The 12,496-nt window shown below is 46.1% G+C and overlaps 1 long non-coding RNA gene across 1 annotated transcript; it reads right to left on the bottom strand.

Annotated features, from left to right (window-relative positions):
- Positions 1–215: 215 nt before the first annotated feature.
- Positions 216–2,028, bottom strand: LOC124053812. Its single transcript, XR_006842234.1, has 3 exons — positions 1,847–2,028; positions 1,370–1,739; positions 216–311 (listed from the first exon to the last, which is right to left on the bottom strand). It is a non-coding gene; the product is annotated as an uncharacterized LOC124053812 (long non-coding RNA).
- Positions 2,029–12,496: the final 10,468 nt, after the last annotated feature.

The raw sequence follows: 12,496 nt of genomic DNA, 5'->3' as shown, positions 1-12,496 counted from the left end.
GAGACTTTGACTGATCTAAGAGGCAGATTATTGATTGGAATGTGGACTCATCTGGAAGTGGGACAGGATTTTAATGTCCTCAGTTGTCGCACTACGTGTCCCTTGTTGACATGTTGACTGAAGTCCGAGTCTCAGCATCCTGGAGCCGCAGTCCGAGCCTCTCCCTGCTCACAATCAAAACAAGGAAGAGGAGCTTTCAGCGCAGAGCTCCACACCCAGAGAGGGTAACCCGAGCCGGGGTGGATCACACACACCACGTCCTGGAGCCTGGAGGACGGCTGGAGGAGCGAACATCGAGTTTCACTGCTGCTCTGCAGAAAAACAAACATTTACTGTACAGCTGCAACAAGGCTGGGATGAGAAGAGTCCATCTTAAAGTTTAAAGGCTGATGCTGCTGCTACACTTAATCTACTCAACTCAGATCTACAGAGATAGAATTTAAACAGATAATCTACATTCAGTTGTGTGTTTTAACTCAAACCAAAGATTTTCATTATAATATTACGTTTATTAATTAAACTGTGCAGCATCCTCTTCTTTTTGTGTGGTCACTGCAGCAGAATCCAGGAGCCAAAAGTCCACATCCTGCTCTCAGGAAGAGCAGGTATTTCAAAATAAAATACGAGTGTTGAGGTGAGTAAGTCGCAGATCAGAGAGTGTGTAGAGAAGAGTTACGGCGGGTGGAGGAGAGGGTTGGACAGGGACGCAGACAGATTCATTACACTGCGATGATTTCTGCGAACACACGAGGAAAACGGCCAAAGAAAACTGTTTGAACTTTTTCTTTTGATTTGGACAATTAGAGCTCTGTCTTCACTCCCTGTGCTGCTATTAAAACTGAGGGAATTTAAAGCCTCTGAAGTCATCTGTTAAATATCCAGTGTTAAAAACTGTACTGAGGGAGGAGACGATAGCAGAGAGAGATACGGTATCAGACCGTTAAAAATAGAAAAACGGGACGACGAGCCACAACATCAGACCAGATGAGCTCGTTATGAGGAGAACGAAGATGTTTTGGGTGGAAGAGTCTGTCAGCGGTCCTCACTAATGGAGCCGACTGTTATCAGCTGTTTGGTTTGGTTTCGAGTAAAAACTGGATGTATTTTCAGCCTCGAGGGCAAACAGCCAGAAGAGAAGCTTTCCTGAGGACAAATTACGTGATTTAAAGACCATTTAATCCTCTGACTTCACCGAGCTGTGACTTTGGTGAAGGACACAACATGTTTCACTTGGAGCTTCTGAATCCACACACTGATAAAATATGCCATTTCTCTTGCCAATGCTTCACATTTACTCAGTGCAGTACAGATTCGAGGTACTTATACCGAGCCTGAGTCTTTCTATACTTCTGCCTACCTACTTACTTACCACTTTCTGCTGGCACCGACTGGACTGCCGGGCAGACAGAACAGCACGGTGAAGATGTTGGTGGAGGTGAGGTTTTTAGGGAACCAATCGGATGGTGTCATTACTCCACAGGCTTTACATTGTGTGAGGGTCTACTCAGGTTGACGCAATAAAAGCACTTTGTTCAGGTTAGCCGAAGATCATATTCTGTCTTAAAATCTGTGCTTTTGGTGCCACGAACAGGACTAAACCAAATGTCCCAGCAGTCGGCAGATGAGGCGGTTTGTCGGTTGGTGACCTTTGACCTCTCTGCTGTACGTGCCTCTCAGTGTGTCCTGCTGGGTGTGTGATCTCAGCTGTCATCACACTCCTCCAATGATAGGAAGCAGCACTGTGGACAAAGACAACCACACTCCTTATCACCTCATCAAACAATCAAAGCAGACTGTTTACCATGATGTCAGACTCACAGGGAGGTATTAATAAAGTTATTTAAACCTGCAAACATTTGAACTGCTGAGGCTGGTGGTGCATGCTGACATCAGTGCTGTCTTTTCTCAGACTCCATCATCCGTTTTCTACACCGCCTATCCATCAGGGTCGCGGAGGGGCTGGAGCCAATCCCAGCTGACTACAGGTGAGGAGAGGGTTCACACTGGACTGTTGGCCAGTCAGTCACAGGGCTGGCAAAGTAGAACGTCCAGTGACCGTCTTACTGAGGCAACAGTGCTAACCTGCTAAGCACTGCGCCACCGTGCCACCCATTGCTGGGACTCACTGACCCATTTGACCCATTTGGGCCAAACCTGGTTCAGTTTTTGAGGCATTTAAAGCAGAAAGCGAAGAGCAGAAACAAAGAAACAAGCAGGAGTTTTTCACAGTTTGACAACAAGTTTTCATCTTTATTTTAGTGACACTGAAAGGAAAAAAGAAGGCAGAAGTGGACTTTAAAGTTCTTATTTTTAACATTATAATTCATGGGAATGGGAATTTTGTGGGGGATAATCACAATGTGTCAAACGTTTTTCAAAACAAATTACATCAACTGGACCAGAACATGAAAAATATCTCAGCGAGATATAAAGAAGTTTAAAGAAGACTTAAAGAAGTTGAAGAGGACAAAACACACTGGTAGGAGTTAAAATAAAAGTGTTGAAAGAAGTTGAATCTTCAAGGAGGAAACATTGAGTCCAGCTGCGTTCTGATCAGTTGAGGTGGAAAGCGGGAAGCGTCCGTCCTCGTAGAGTTCAAGTCGGAAGACTCAACTAAACTGCGTGCGAGCAGTTAAAGTTGTGGGACTCTGAAGACCTATTGAAGTGTTTTTTAAGTGGCTGACAGCAGCTCACTGATCCCAGATCAGAGGAAACAAACAGCGTCACAGTGTGTGATGTAAGTGCGTTCAGCACTGTGACGTCTGCAGAGGATCCCCTGCTCGCCTCTGCACCGTATGAATGAACAAGTGTTTCATGTGGAAATTGTTATTCCAACCACATACATAAGTGTTTCAGGGCTGTTATGGAAAAGTAATTGGCACAATTACAGCAGAGGGGGACATGTGTCAGAGGGTCGGGGGCTTTCCTCTGCAGTGATGTGCTGCAGCAACATGGAAACAACACGCATGTGTGACATGATGCTCCCTTTACAATTCAGAGCAGGGCATCACAACATGGGAAAAAATTCTTACATTTATGCTGTTGTCATGAACAACCAGAACAGCGACATCAGTGACTTCCTGCTATAATCTTCTGTATGCCAGATGCGAGAGAGAACCTGACCCTCTTAGACGTTATGAAAGCCTCACCACATAACCAGCATCAGTACACAACAGGACCTACGCAGCTCCTCAAGACTCAGCACAGACCTTTCTCTTCTGGCATAATTGACCAATAATTTACCTCGTGTACTGTTGTTCTCATAAAGGTGCTCTGTGTGGGGAACTTTTCCCTTTTTATTTGAAAACCTGGCAGATCTCAAAGTTCTGATGTATTTCTGAGGGCTGAAGGCTTAAGGCTTAAGAGACATTAATTATGCAGCAGATCAGTCCCACACAGATCTAATCTTAATCTTCAGTTTGTTTGTGCAATTTTTGCTTGTTTAAAACCTCTTCTGATCTGCCAGCGGGGCGTCAGTGCACTGAACAGCGTTCACAGCTGTATGAGCTCATAACGGCAGTGAGGCCCCACACTGAGACTGAAAAACAAAGTCCACTTACTGTCGTGGTACAACTAAAAGCAGTATTTTCTGCAGGTTCAGTCAGTTCTGTGGAACAACATTAAAAGAAGATCTTTACATCTTTGTGTGTGTGCTGCCTGGAGGTCCTCACCTCCGATCGCTTTTCCAGACTCCTCTTTCTGACAGACGCTGAGGGTTATTTGCCTCTTGAGTTCACCTTTGACCCTCGCCGGAGTCTAAAAATAAACTCGACAGGCTAAATAAACATCTGTGCTGCAGGTCCACTTTGGCACTTTTTACTGTGTGAATGTCAGTGGTGGGAACTCAGCTGAATAGATGGAAATGAAACTGATGTCTTTACCACATTAAAAATGTGGCCTCACAAACTGCCCTTATACTTAAATACATTACAGTATACATTTACACACTGCAATCAGAAATATTGTTCTCAAAGACTTAGAAGAGCTGGAAAACATTAGAAGTAACTGCAGCATGTTAGTAGAGCCTAAACAAAAGGGACAAACTACAGCAAGAGATGAAGGTCAAATATAAAAACACAGACGGAATACAATTTTACACCACCAGATGGCGTGGAGAGTTTCAACCGAACAACACGGTGTCATCTGCAAAGTGTAATCATTAAGCAAACCACTGAGGTCAGAGAGTGCTCAGGTGACGCAGTATAAGGAGTAAAAAGTCCACACAGGGTGGAGGTTAAGGTGGACAAATGGGTCAAACACAGGACTTTCACCCAGGAGAGCAGGCTTCGTGGTTTCTTCACATATTGTGAGTTTGTTTTGTTTCCTCATCACACTAAACACTAAGAAAGCTTTTGAGACTTAGCGAACTCGCACAAACTACGGAGGCCTCTAGAGGTATAAAGTGGTATTACAGAAAGAAAGGGCCGTGGCTAGCTGGTTACCATGCTACCTTCAGCAGATATCCATGCACAACACAGAGACGTCCCTGACAGAAAGTCAGCACTGTGGTTTCTTCTAGTCTGATGGCTTACAAACTGCACCTTTAGGGGGAAATTTAAACAAATTCAGAGCTGAAGGTTAATCTTGAAGTTTGTAAGCACATAATCACTAAGAACTGTGCTCATACTTAACAATCTCACAGGTCAGTTCACGTCCACAGCCAATATTCACGGTCAGAGCAAAAACTGGTTCAGAAAGTAATATCAGTGTTCTCTCTGATGATTATTTTTGGATTATTGTAATGTTGTGTATTTAAACTTATAATGCCAAGAGCTTATTTTTATGAAGCTCTTCAAGTATTAATATGGTGAAAATCTCCTGGTTGGTGGTTTTTACCTACATGGTGGAAAATGAGATACACTGCAGTATAAATATGGTTTAAACAAGGAGTTATTCTGCTGCAGAAGAAAGACTCCATAGATTGGTTTACACCTGAACTACCACATGTGGCTCCTCTCTCTGGATCCACATATTAGCTTTGATTACTGTAATTGGTTCTGAGGCCCAGCAGAAACCAGCAGGACCAGTAAAAAGTACCCTCTCACTAAAGCCATTAACCCTGTCATAACGAGCAGTGGGGGGTTGGGGGTGAAGTGGTTCCCAATTAGCTGGATGAAGAAAAGCCAAGCAAACTCTTACCTCCATGTTAAAGGAAATAAAAGTGGAGAGGACGAGGCACAAAAGAGTGTCTGTAACAGGAAACTGAGCGCTACCACTGGCCAATGAAAACACTTTGCTTCATGTCCAAATCAGAACCACATGCAGATGGAAAGGAGCAGAGAGAGCCGTAATAATCAGGAGGTTCTACTTCCTGACTGCTGATTGGGGGACGGCCGCTGGGAATAGAAGTAGCTGGGAGTCCGACAGCCAGTCAGCACGCTGGAAGAGTCACACTAACAAGCCAATCAAATTAGTGTGTACAGGAGCTTGATGTTAGCCGTCAGGGCATTAAACAGGAAACTAACGATCAGCTGTGAAATTTTATTTTGTACAAAGTCTGTATTAAAGAAGTTGATGGAGGCTCTGCTCCGAAAAGTGAAGCAGAAGTGATTTAAACCCGCATTCTTTCTAATGTCCAGCAGGGGTTGTCTTCTTTTCATTTGATTTGTGAGTTCAGTAAACAGTTTCCTGATGAGTTTATGGTTTCAGTTGCTGGTTTCACACCTTCTTCATGAGAGCTTGATGTTCACTTTGAAACTGCTGCTCCCATTCAACATGCAGTGAAGCAGGTGACACTTCAGGGAGGGGCTACCTGCTCATTGACAGGTTGCCACCATGACTGGTAACTGTAACTTTCTGCTCGCATAAACATGTTCACATGTTCAGTTTAAAAGACACTCTAAGAAGTTGTTCATTTTCTGAGTACATTTTGTCTTTGCCTGTCTTACGTTAACATGAATTATGGATCCGTCTTGCTAATCAACCAGCTAACCTTAGCATTAGCTGTGCTCCCTTGTCACTTTTACTCCAAGATCCAAGATGGCGACAGTCAAAATGCCAAACTGAAGACTTCAAAGTGACATCGTCCAAACCGACGGCTGATGTTGTTGTTGAACATCACTGTGGTATTTCTCATTTCATTAAAACCATCAGGTGTCGAATCTGGCGCCACAAAGTGGAGATGTGGAAAAAAGCTGCTGTGGCTGACGCTGCACCGACGTGGAAAAATGCTGTAACCACCTAAAAACTCAACATGTCCCTTTTCCAGCCCTGATACCGGGTCAGTGTGGAGGTGATGTCAAACTAAATTTAGCTGGTGTTGATTAATGAGCTCCTCGTGAGGTATTTCCTCTCTAAAAATACTCCTCCAGGTGGAGTTTGTGATGAGCCATGACACACAGGAGAAAAGATGTGCCTGGAAGTTTTCTAATGTCCGCTGAGGTCAGGGTCACTCGGCTGTGGTCAGTCCTCGTCCACCCTGTCCAATTCTTTGTGTGTGTTGAAGGGACTTCACTCTGAGGACTTGTGTGTTTAAAAGCTCCTCTTAGAAAAATAACCCGAGGGGCTCCATGTGGCCACACAGACAGTGGCTCCTCGTCCACGGTCCAGCAGCTGCCCGAACATCAACCTCAGGACGAGCTGCAGGGAAAAACAGGCCGTCAGGACACACCTTTAACCTGCTGCTTCACAGCTGCTACACACACCGACCTGACAGACAAAAACACTGAGGCTGGAGTCGCTCCTGCTCCACACTGAGGAGAGGACGCCATGAGCAGTGGACACAGCGTGTTCACCTGCGCGTCAGGTGATCACATCATCTGGAGGTTCAGTGTATGTGAAGAAGAGAAAGAAGAAGCACCAACAACATGTTTTGGACATTTTGTGGTAGCCTCACGTGATGGACAACATGCCAGTCGTTCTCCTCTGCTGACACTTTTTATGTTTTATTACCTCTCAAGTCTTTCCCAGCATTTGAAAGCTCAGCGTTCACATTAGGATGTGCATGAAAATACAGACAAATCGCAGCTCATGAGGGCCAGCAGGAGATTAATGAAGCATCCAGCTTGTTTTCTGCTGGAACATATGGGTACTCGATTCACTTGTCATCTGCTGCATTTAAACGCCTTGTTTTTTACCTCTCAGTCCGTCTCTGTGTCTCATGCTGTAACGCATACATTTCTTCCTGGGACTCAATAAAGTCTCATCTTTTGGACCCAGACTCGTTGTAACTGTATTAAAGAAAATACTTCTGAGGATGAGTTTCCCAGGAGAGCAGGCTCTTAGTTTACATGATAAAACGTCAATGTGTGTTCAAGGCCGAGCATAAAGACTCTGATGGGAAAACCAGCAAGTCTGTCTCGCTGCAGGTCAGAATTAAAGAAGCACAACAGCTCATCAGCAGAGTCTGGGAAGTGTCCCCTCACACTCACTTATTGGCTGCAGTGACAGTAAAGACGCTGCACTTCCCTCCTCTGGCTACCTGTCCAAGTGCTCCACGTGTTCGCCACGTTAGCCTGCAGAGGGAGGGAGTGGAGGACGGCTCCCGGCTGTCTGCAGGGGCTCACACTAACCTCTGGGAAACGAGGCATTCAGACAAGCTCGGGATTAAGGAACAGACAATTGATAAGTCACCTGGGAAGCTGCAGAGGACTTCCAGCGGCTGATCGTCTTACATGAGCTGCGACAGATGAAGAGCAGAGAAACGACAGAGAGGATCTCACATTCAGCTGCAATGCAAACGCAGGAAGGGAAATTAAAGAGCCACAGTACGACATGTTGGAAAATCCTCTTGATGGCTGCATTTCCCAGAGTCAGATGAGAAGAAGGATCAGTTACATGTGAGTCTGGTTCAGAGGTTGGTCCAGGCTCTGTTTAACCTGGCTTAGCACTGGTAGGCTAGCTAAGCTCCTTCAGCACCTCTGACCTCAACCTGATGACGTCTCCTTTGACCTTTTGACCCTCCAGCACCTAAATCGTGTGTTAGCGTGGAATGAAAATTACCCAGCAGGAGGCAAAACGTCCTCTGGTTTGTTTTTTGACGCCTGTGAAGTCTGTCAGCTCTGCTTCAGGCAACATCACAGCTCATCAGGGTGACTGACAGGTGTTGGGGTGAAAAGTTGACCGTCAGACAGTGAAGAGGGCAAAGCCGACACAAACGTCACTCCTCCTGCCTCAGAGGGAGGTTCACAGTACAACTGGAGTGTAACGACGTACAGTACGGACTTTATACACATACTTCATAAACCTAGTATTGATTTAGTATAATTTTCATTCATGCCACCTCTTGAGTTTATGAATCAAATGAAAATAAAGTATCACATGTGACATTTGTGTCTTGGAGGTGACATAACTGGTCCACAAATACGACTGTGCTCACCTTCGCCTGAGTTAAAGATGATGTTCGGACACATTAAAATGCTCGCTTTTAAACTGTAGCTGATTGGACAAACCCTTTTCATTCATCTGACACACAAACTAAAATCCTCCTGTGGTGAACACTGTTGTTCTTCCTGCAGGTGGAGGTTGGAGCTTCGCAGTGCAGGATGAGGACACCATCAGCCTGCCTTCACATTCACCTGCTGAAGGTGTTAATGTTCCCTGAGCTGAGCGAAAATCCGATTTTTAAGAGGCGGAGCCTACGAGCGTGATTTATGACATCATACACAGTTTGGGAGCCAATCCTGGTCCAGTATTGAGCAGACACAGCAGACAACCTGAAGCCTGCACAGAGAATGGACTTCGCAGTGAAGACATGTTCTTGGGGTAACTGCTTCACGGTCCCCAGAGGATGAATCCTACTGCCTTTGGCTGTAGCGGCACCATGGAGCTAATGACATTCGATCATGAAGCCGTGGTGCCGCTACAGCCATGGCTTCATGCTTGAATGTGATGAACGTGTGCAGTGGATTAGGACTGTGGTAAACGTAAAGTCCAATCATTCTTGAGTAAATGTGGTGATTCAGGTTCAGATTCAGGTCTTCCTGAATGAAGCCTGTCATCTCCTCCTGCTTCGGCCCCGTCACTCAGCAGCTGTCTGGTTGACTCTTTCTTCTCGGGTCGCTGCAGCCTGAAACAGTAACCGAAACCCGGGCTGGAAGACCAAGTCGAGCGTGCACGGTTGAAGTGCGGTCGTGAAATCTGAGCTCTTAATTTTAACAGTACGGAGCAATAAAGTGGCCCATTAATACAACCCCCGCCCTCCACTTCACCACCACCACCACCTCCACTTCCCCTCCTCCCTCTGCCTTTTCTTCTTCTCTGGCCCGTGCAACCCGCGATGGTTTTTCCAGTATTAAACGGCGGCCAGCAGCACCTTTGATCCTGCTCATCTGCGCGTGTCTCAGTCTGCCCACACTTTTCCCCTGCAGCCGTCCAACGGGCCGTCTCGAACGGCTCCGTGGAGAGCGTTCAGCGACTGAACCCAGATGAGGTGAGGGACTCCTCCAAGCCGCCCTGGGGCTCCAGCATTCATCCCAAATGCTTTTATCAGCTGCTAAATGGGACTCGTCCGCTGAGCCAGATGACGTAATATATACCGTGCAGTTTCTCAGTGCGGAGCTGGTGCAGCGGCTCTGTTTACACCACGACTAGAGATGAAAAACACTCTGTGAGATTTTACTGGTCCTGCTGGAGAAATTGTCTTTTCCATTGGCTGCTGCCGTCAGAGACCAGAGGCTGCGCTCTCAAAGATCTCTCAGAGCAAATCCAGCCCAAGATAAGCCGCATGTAGGACTGCGAATCCTGACTGAAACGTGTCTGTAACGCAGACTCTTGAGACCTGTTTGGAGGCCCCTTTAAGCCCTTTCAAGCTGCGCTGCTCACTGGGAGCTCCCAGTCGCTCCGATCCAGTCAGACTCGACTCGACTGACTCCGACATCGAGCTGTATGGTCGGTGAGGGGGGGCGTCCCTCCCCCACCTGAGCGACTTTACAGGAAACACAAGGGAATGTGTTTCTTAGTCCAGATTTCTCCAACTGAAGCAGTTTAGCAGCTCATCAACACAACTTCTAAACACGCTTATCATCATGCAGACTAAGGTCAAGTGTGTCAGTATTTCACTGGATGTTCATGGCCTTGAGGATGAATCTTGACATTCTCAGCTTTCCAGTAGTGCCCAAACCAGGCCAAAATACAAAATGAACCCAAAGTCAGAGTTCCACTGAAATTAAATTCCATTCCTGCTCCCCACAGGATGAACCCTTTGGACTTAAATGACTGCGTGGCTTCTTTCACCAATGTTAGCTTTAGCTCCAGCACCAAGAGAACAGATTGCATTGTTTGTTCTGTCCAACACTTGAAGGAACTTGACTTGTCACACACAACATTCCTCTAAACTTTAAGGGTTTTCCAGCACAGTAGAGTCTGAATGGCAGCAGCGGTGGAGCTGACAGAAGCCTCATTGTGTGAATGAAACTGTGAGAGCACCAAGACTGGCAGCTTCGTGTCCTTTATCTCAGAGAAAAACTAAACACGGATCAAACCAGTTTCACGCCTTGCTCTCTTCCAACATAACCCGTCTTTTCCACTGGTTTTCAAATGTCACTTGGCTGTTAGCAGCCGGACTGAAGGGCTCCGTGTGAAACACTAAAAGCATGTTGGCTGTCCCGAAGCCCTCGTACAAACAGCTGCAACACATTTTCAGTCTCATCAAAGAGGAAAAGGCCACAAAGATGCTGTACCCTGATATAAGTCAGAGGTCTGTGACTGTGATGAGTTCAGAGGATCACGGGGGTCTGAAGAGGTTGCCTTAAAGCATTGCTGATGATGTAAAAGCACCTTTACGCTTCATAAAAATGATACTGATGAAATTTTACCGAATCTGGAAGTCTTAAGTGCAGCCAGCTACAGCGTGACTTCCACACACTGTGCTGTTGGATTCACTGCTTTGCATTGTGGGACACATACGTCATATGTCATACATGTTGCTATGTACTACATGCTGCGTTTTGGCCTGTTTCTAATCCGGCCACCATCTGCTACTCAACAACAAACACAACACAAACACAAATGTTAGACGTTTGCTCTGTTGGACTTTCAGAGGTCATGAAGGTGTGACAGGTGCAACATGTTAAGCTGAAAGTCAAACACACGATTCGAACGGGAGCTCCATGATGTGTGGGACTGCTGTGTACTGCTCAGCTAGTGATTAAATGGCCTAAATGTGACTTTCAGGAAATCAGTTTGAGTATATTTTTAGCTGCACAGGACGAAGCCATCCGCCCTGCGGCTCCTCCAACGTCCGACCAACAGGAAGAAAAATCTGCTTTTTGTTTCACTAATGAAGTGGAACGTTTATGTCATGGACTTAATGACCAGACTGCTGCTCTATGCAGAGCTGACTCCTCTGAGGAGGAATCAGGGAAGTGGGTCATGAATAATTGTTGTAATTAAGCACTTACATAACTCTCCAGTATAGAACACATAGTGACAACAGCTTTTCATCTGATGGCAGGAAGCTCTCCAAACACTACGCTTCACTTCAACGAAGAAGCTGCAGCGTTTGTCTTTCAACTTCCTGCACACACACCGAGGCAGTGAACGCATCTCAGCGTGTCAGGCTGTTCGTGGGTTGTAGGTTCTGTCGAGTGAAATCTTCAGCACCTCATTTCCTCAGCAGCATGTGTGCACTTTCCACACGAAGCGGCGTTTCAGAGAGGTCGTCGTGTTCCACCAATCAGAGATGACAGCCGCTCAGCTGCTAATGGAGGCCACAAAGAGCGCACAGTGAAAAGAGAGCAGTGTTTGGAGGCTGCGAAGGTCCGCACACAAACAAACCATTTGGATTTCATTTAGATTCACCAGCTCTGAAGGGGATCTGAGCAAATCCCGACGAGAGGAAGGAAACACGGAGGGGCCGACGGGGTCGAGGTGAAAGGAGGCTTATGAGCGAGTCACTGAAGGGATGAATAGAATATTTTTCTGAGTCGACCCTTAATTGAAAACACAGGAGCACAAAGCTGCCCCCAACCTTACAGAAGCCAGACTGAAAGGTTTTTAAAGTGATTCACAGGATGACATCACATAGGGAGGTGAGGCCTCAGGTGGGCCAGCCGACCGCATGCAGCCCACCAACGCAGTACGCAGTCCATGTAACTGGAGTTAAAGCGATTTATTGCTAAATTGAAAGCAGACTTAAGTAAACGTGAACATGATCAGCATTTTCGAATCGATGCTAACGAAAGTTATTTGTGGTCAAAGTGTGTCAAACACGATTGGCTGGCTGGCTCACTTGCTCCCCCTGCAGGCAGAGCTTCTCAACTCGGAAAATATTGGAACAAAATTTTAATTCAGCCTCAGTTTGTGTAAACTGCAGACACTGAAAACCTACCTGAAAACATTATGTTTATAAAAGTACATTTTACATTTTATCAGCAAGATGTGCTTGAAACTCAGCACTTCACAGATCTGCTGGTTGCTTTGAGAACTTGAAGTCATCTCAGCCCTGAACGCAGACGTCTCTTCATATTAGCGCTGACGCCAGGCGAGTCACGAGGCGTCGGGTTGTTAATTACCCAACAGGAGCGTTAAAGTCACTTCTCAACAGGTGACTGCTGGG

Source organism: Scatophagus argus, chromosome 22 (assembly GCF_020382885.2).
Source record: "Scatophagus argus isolate fScaArg1 chromosome 22, fScaArg1.pri, whole genome shotgun sequence".
Taxonomy (NCBI): domain Eukaryota; kingdom Metazoa; phylum Chordata; class Actinopteri; family Scatophagidae; genus Scatophagus; species Scatophagus argus.
The sequence above is the reverse complement of the archived record's forward strand: the minus strand, read 5'-3'. Positions and strand labels throughout refer to the sequence as shown.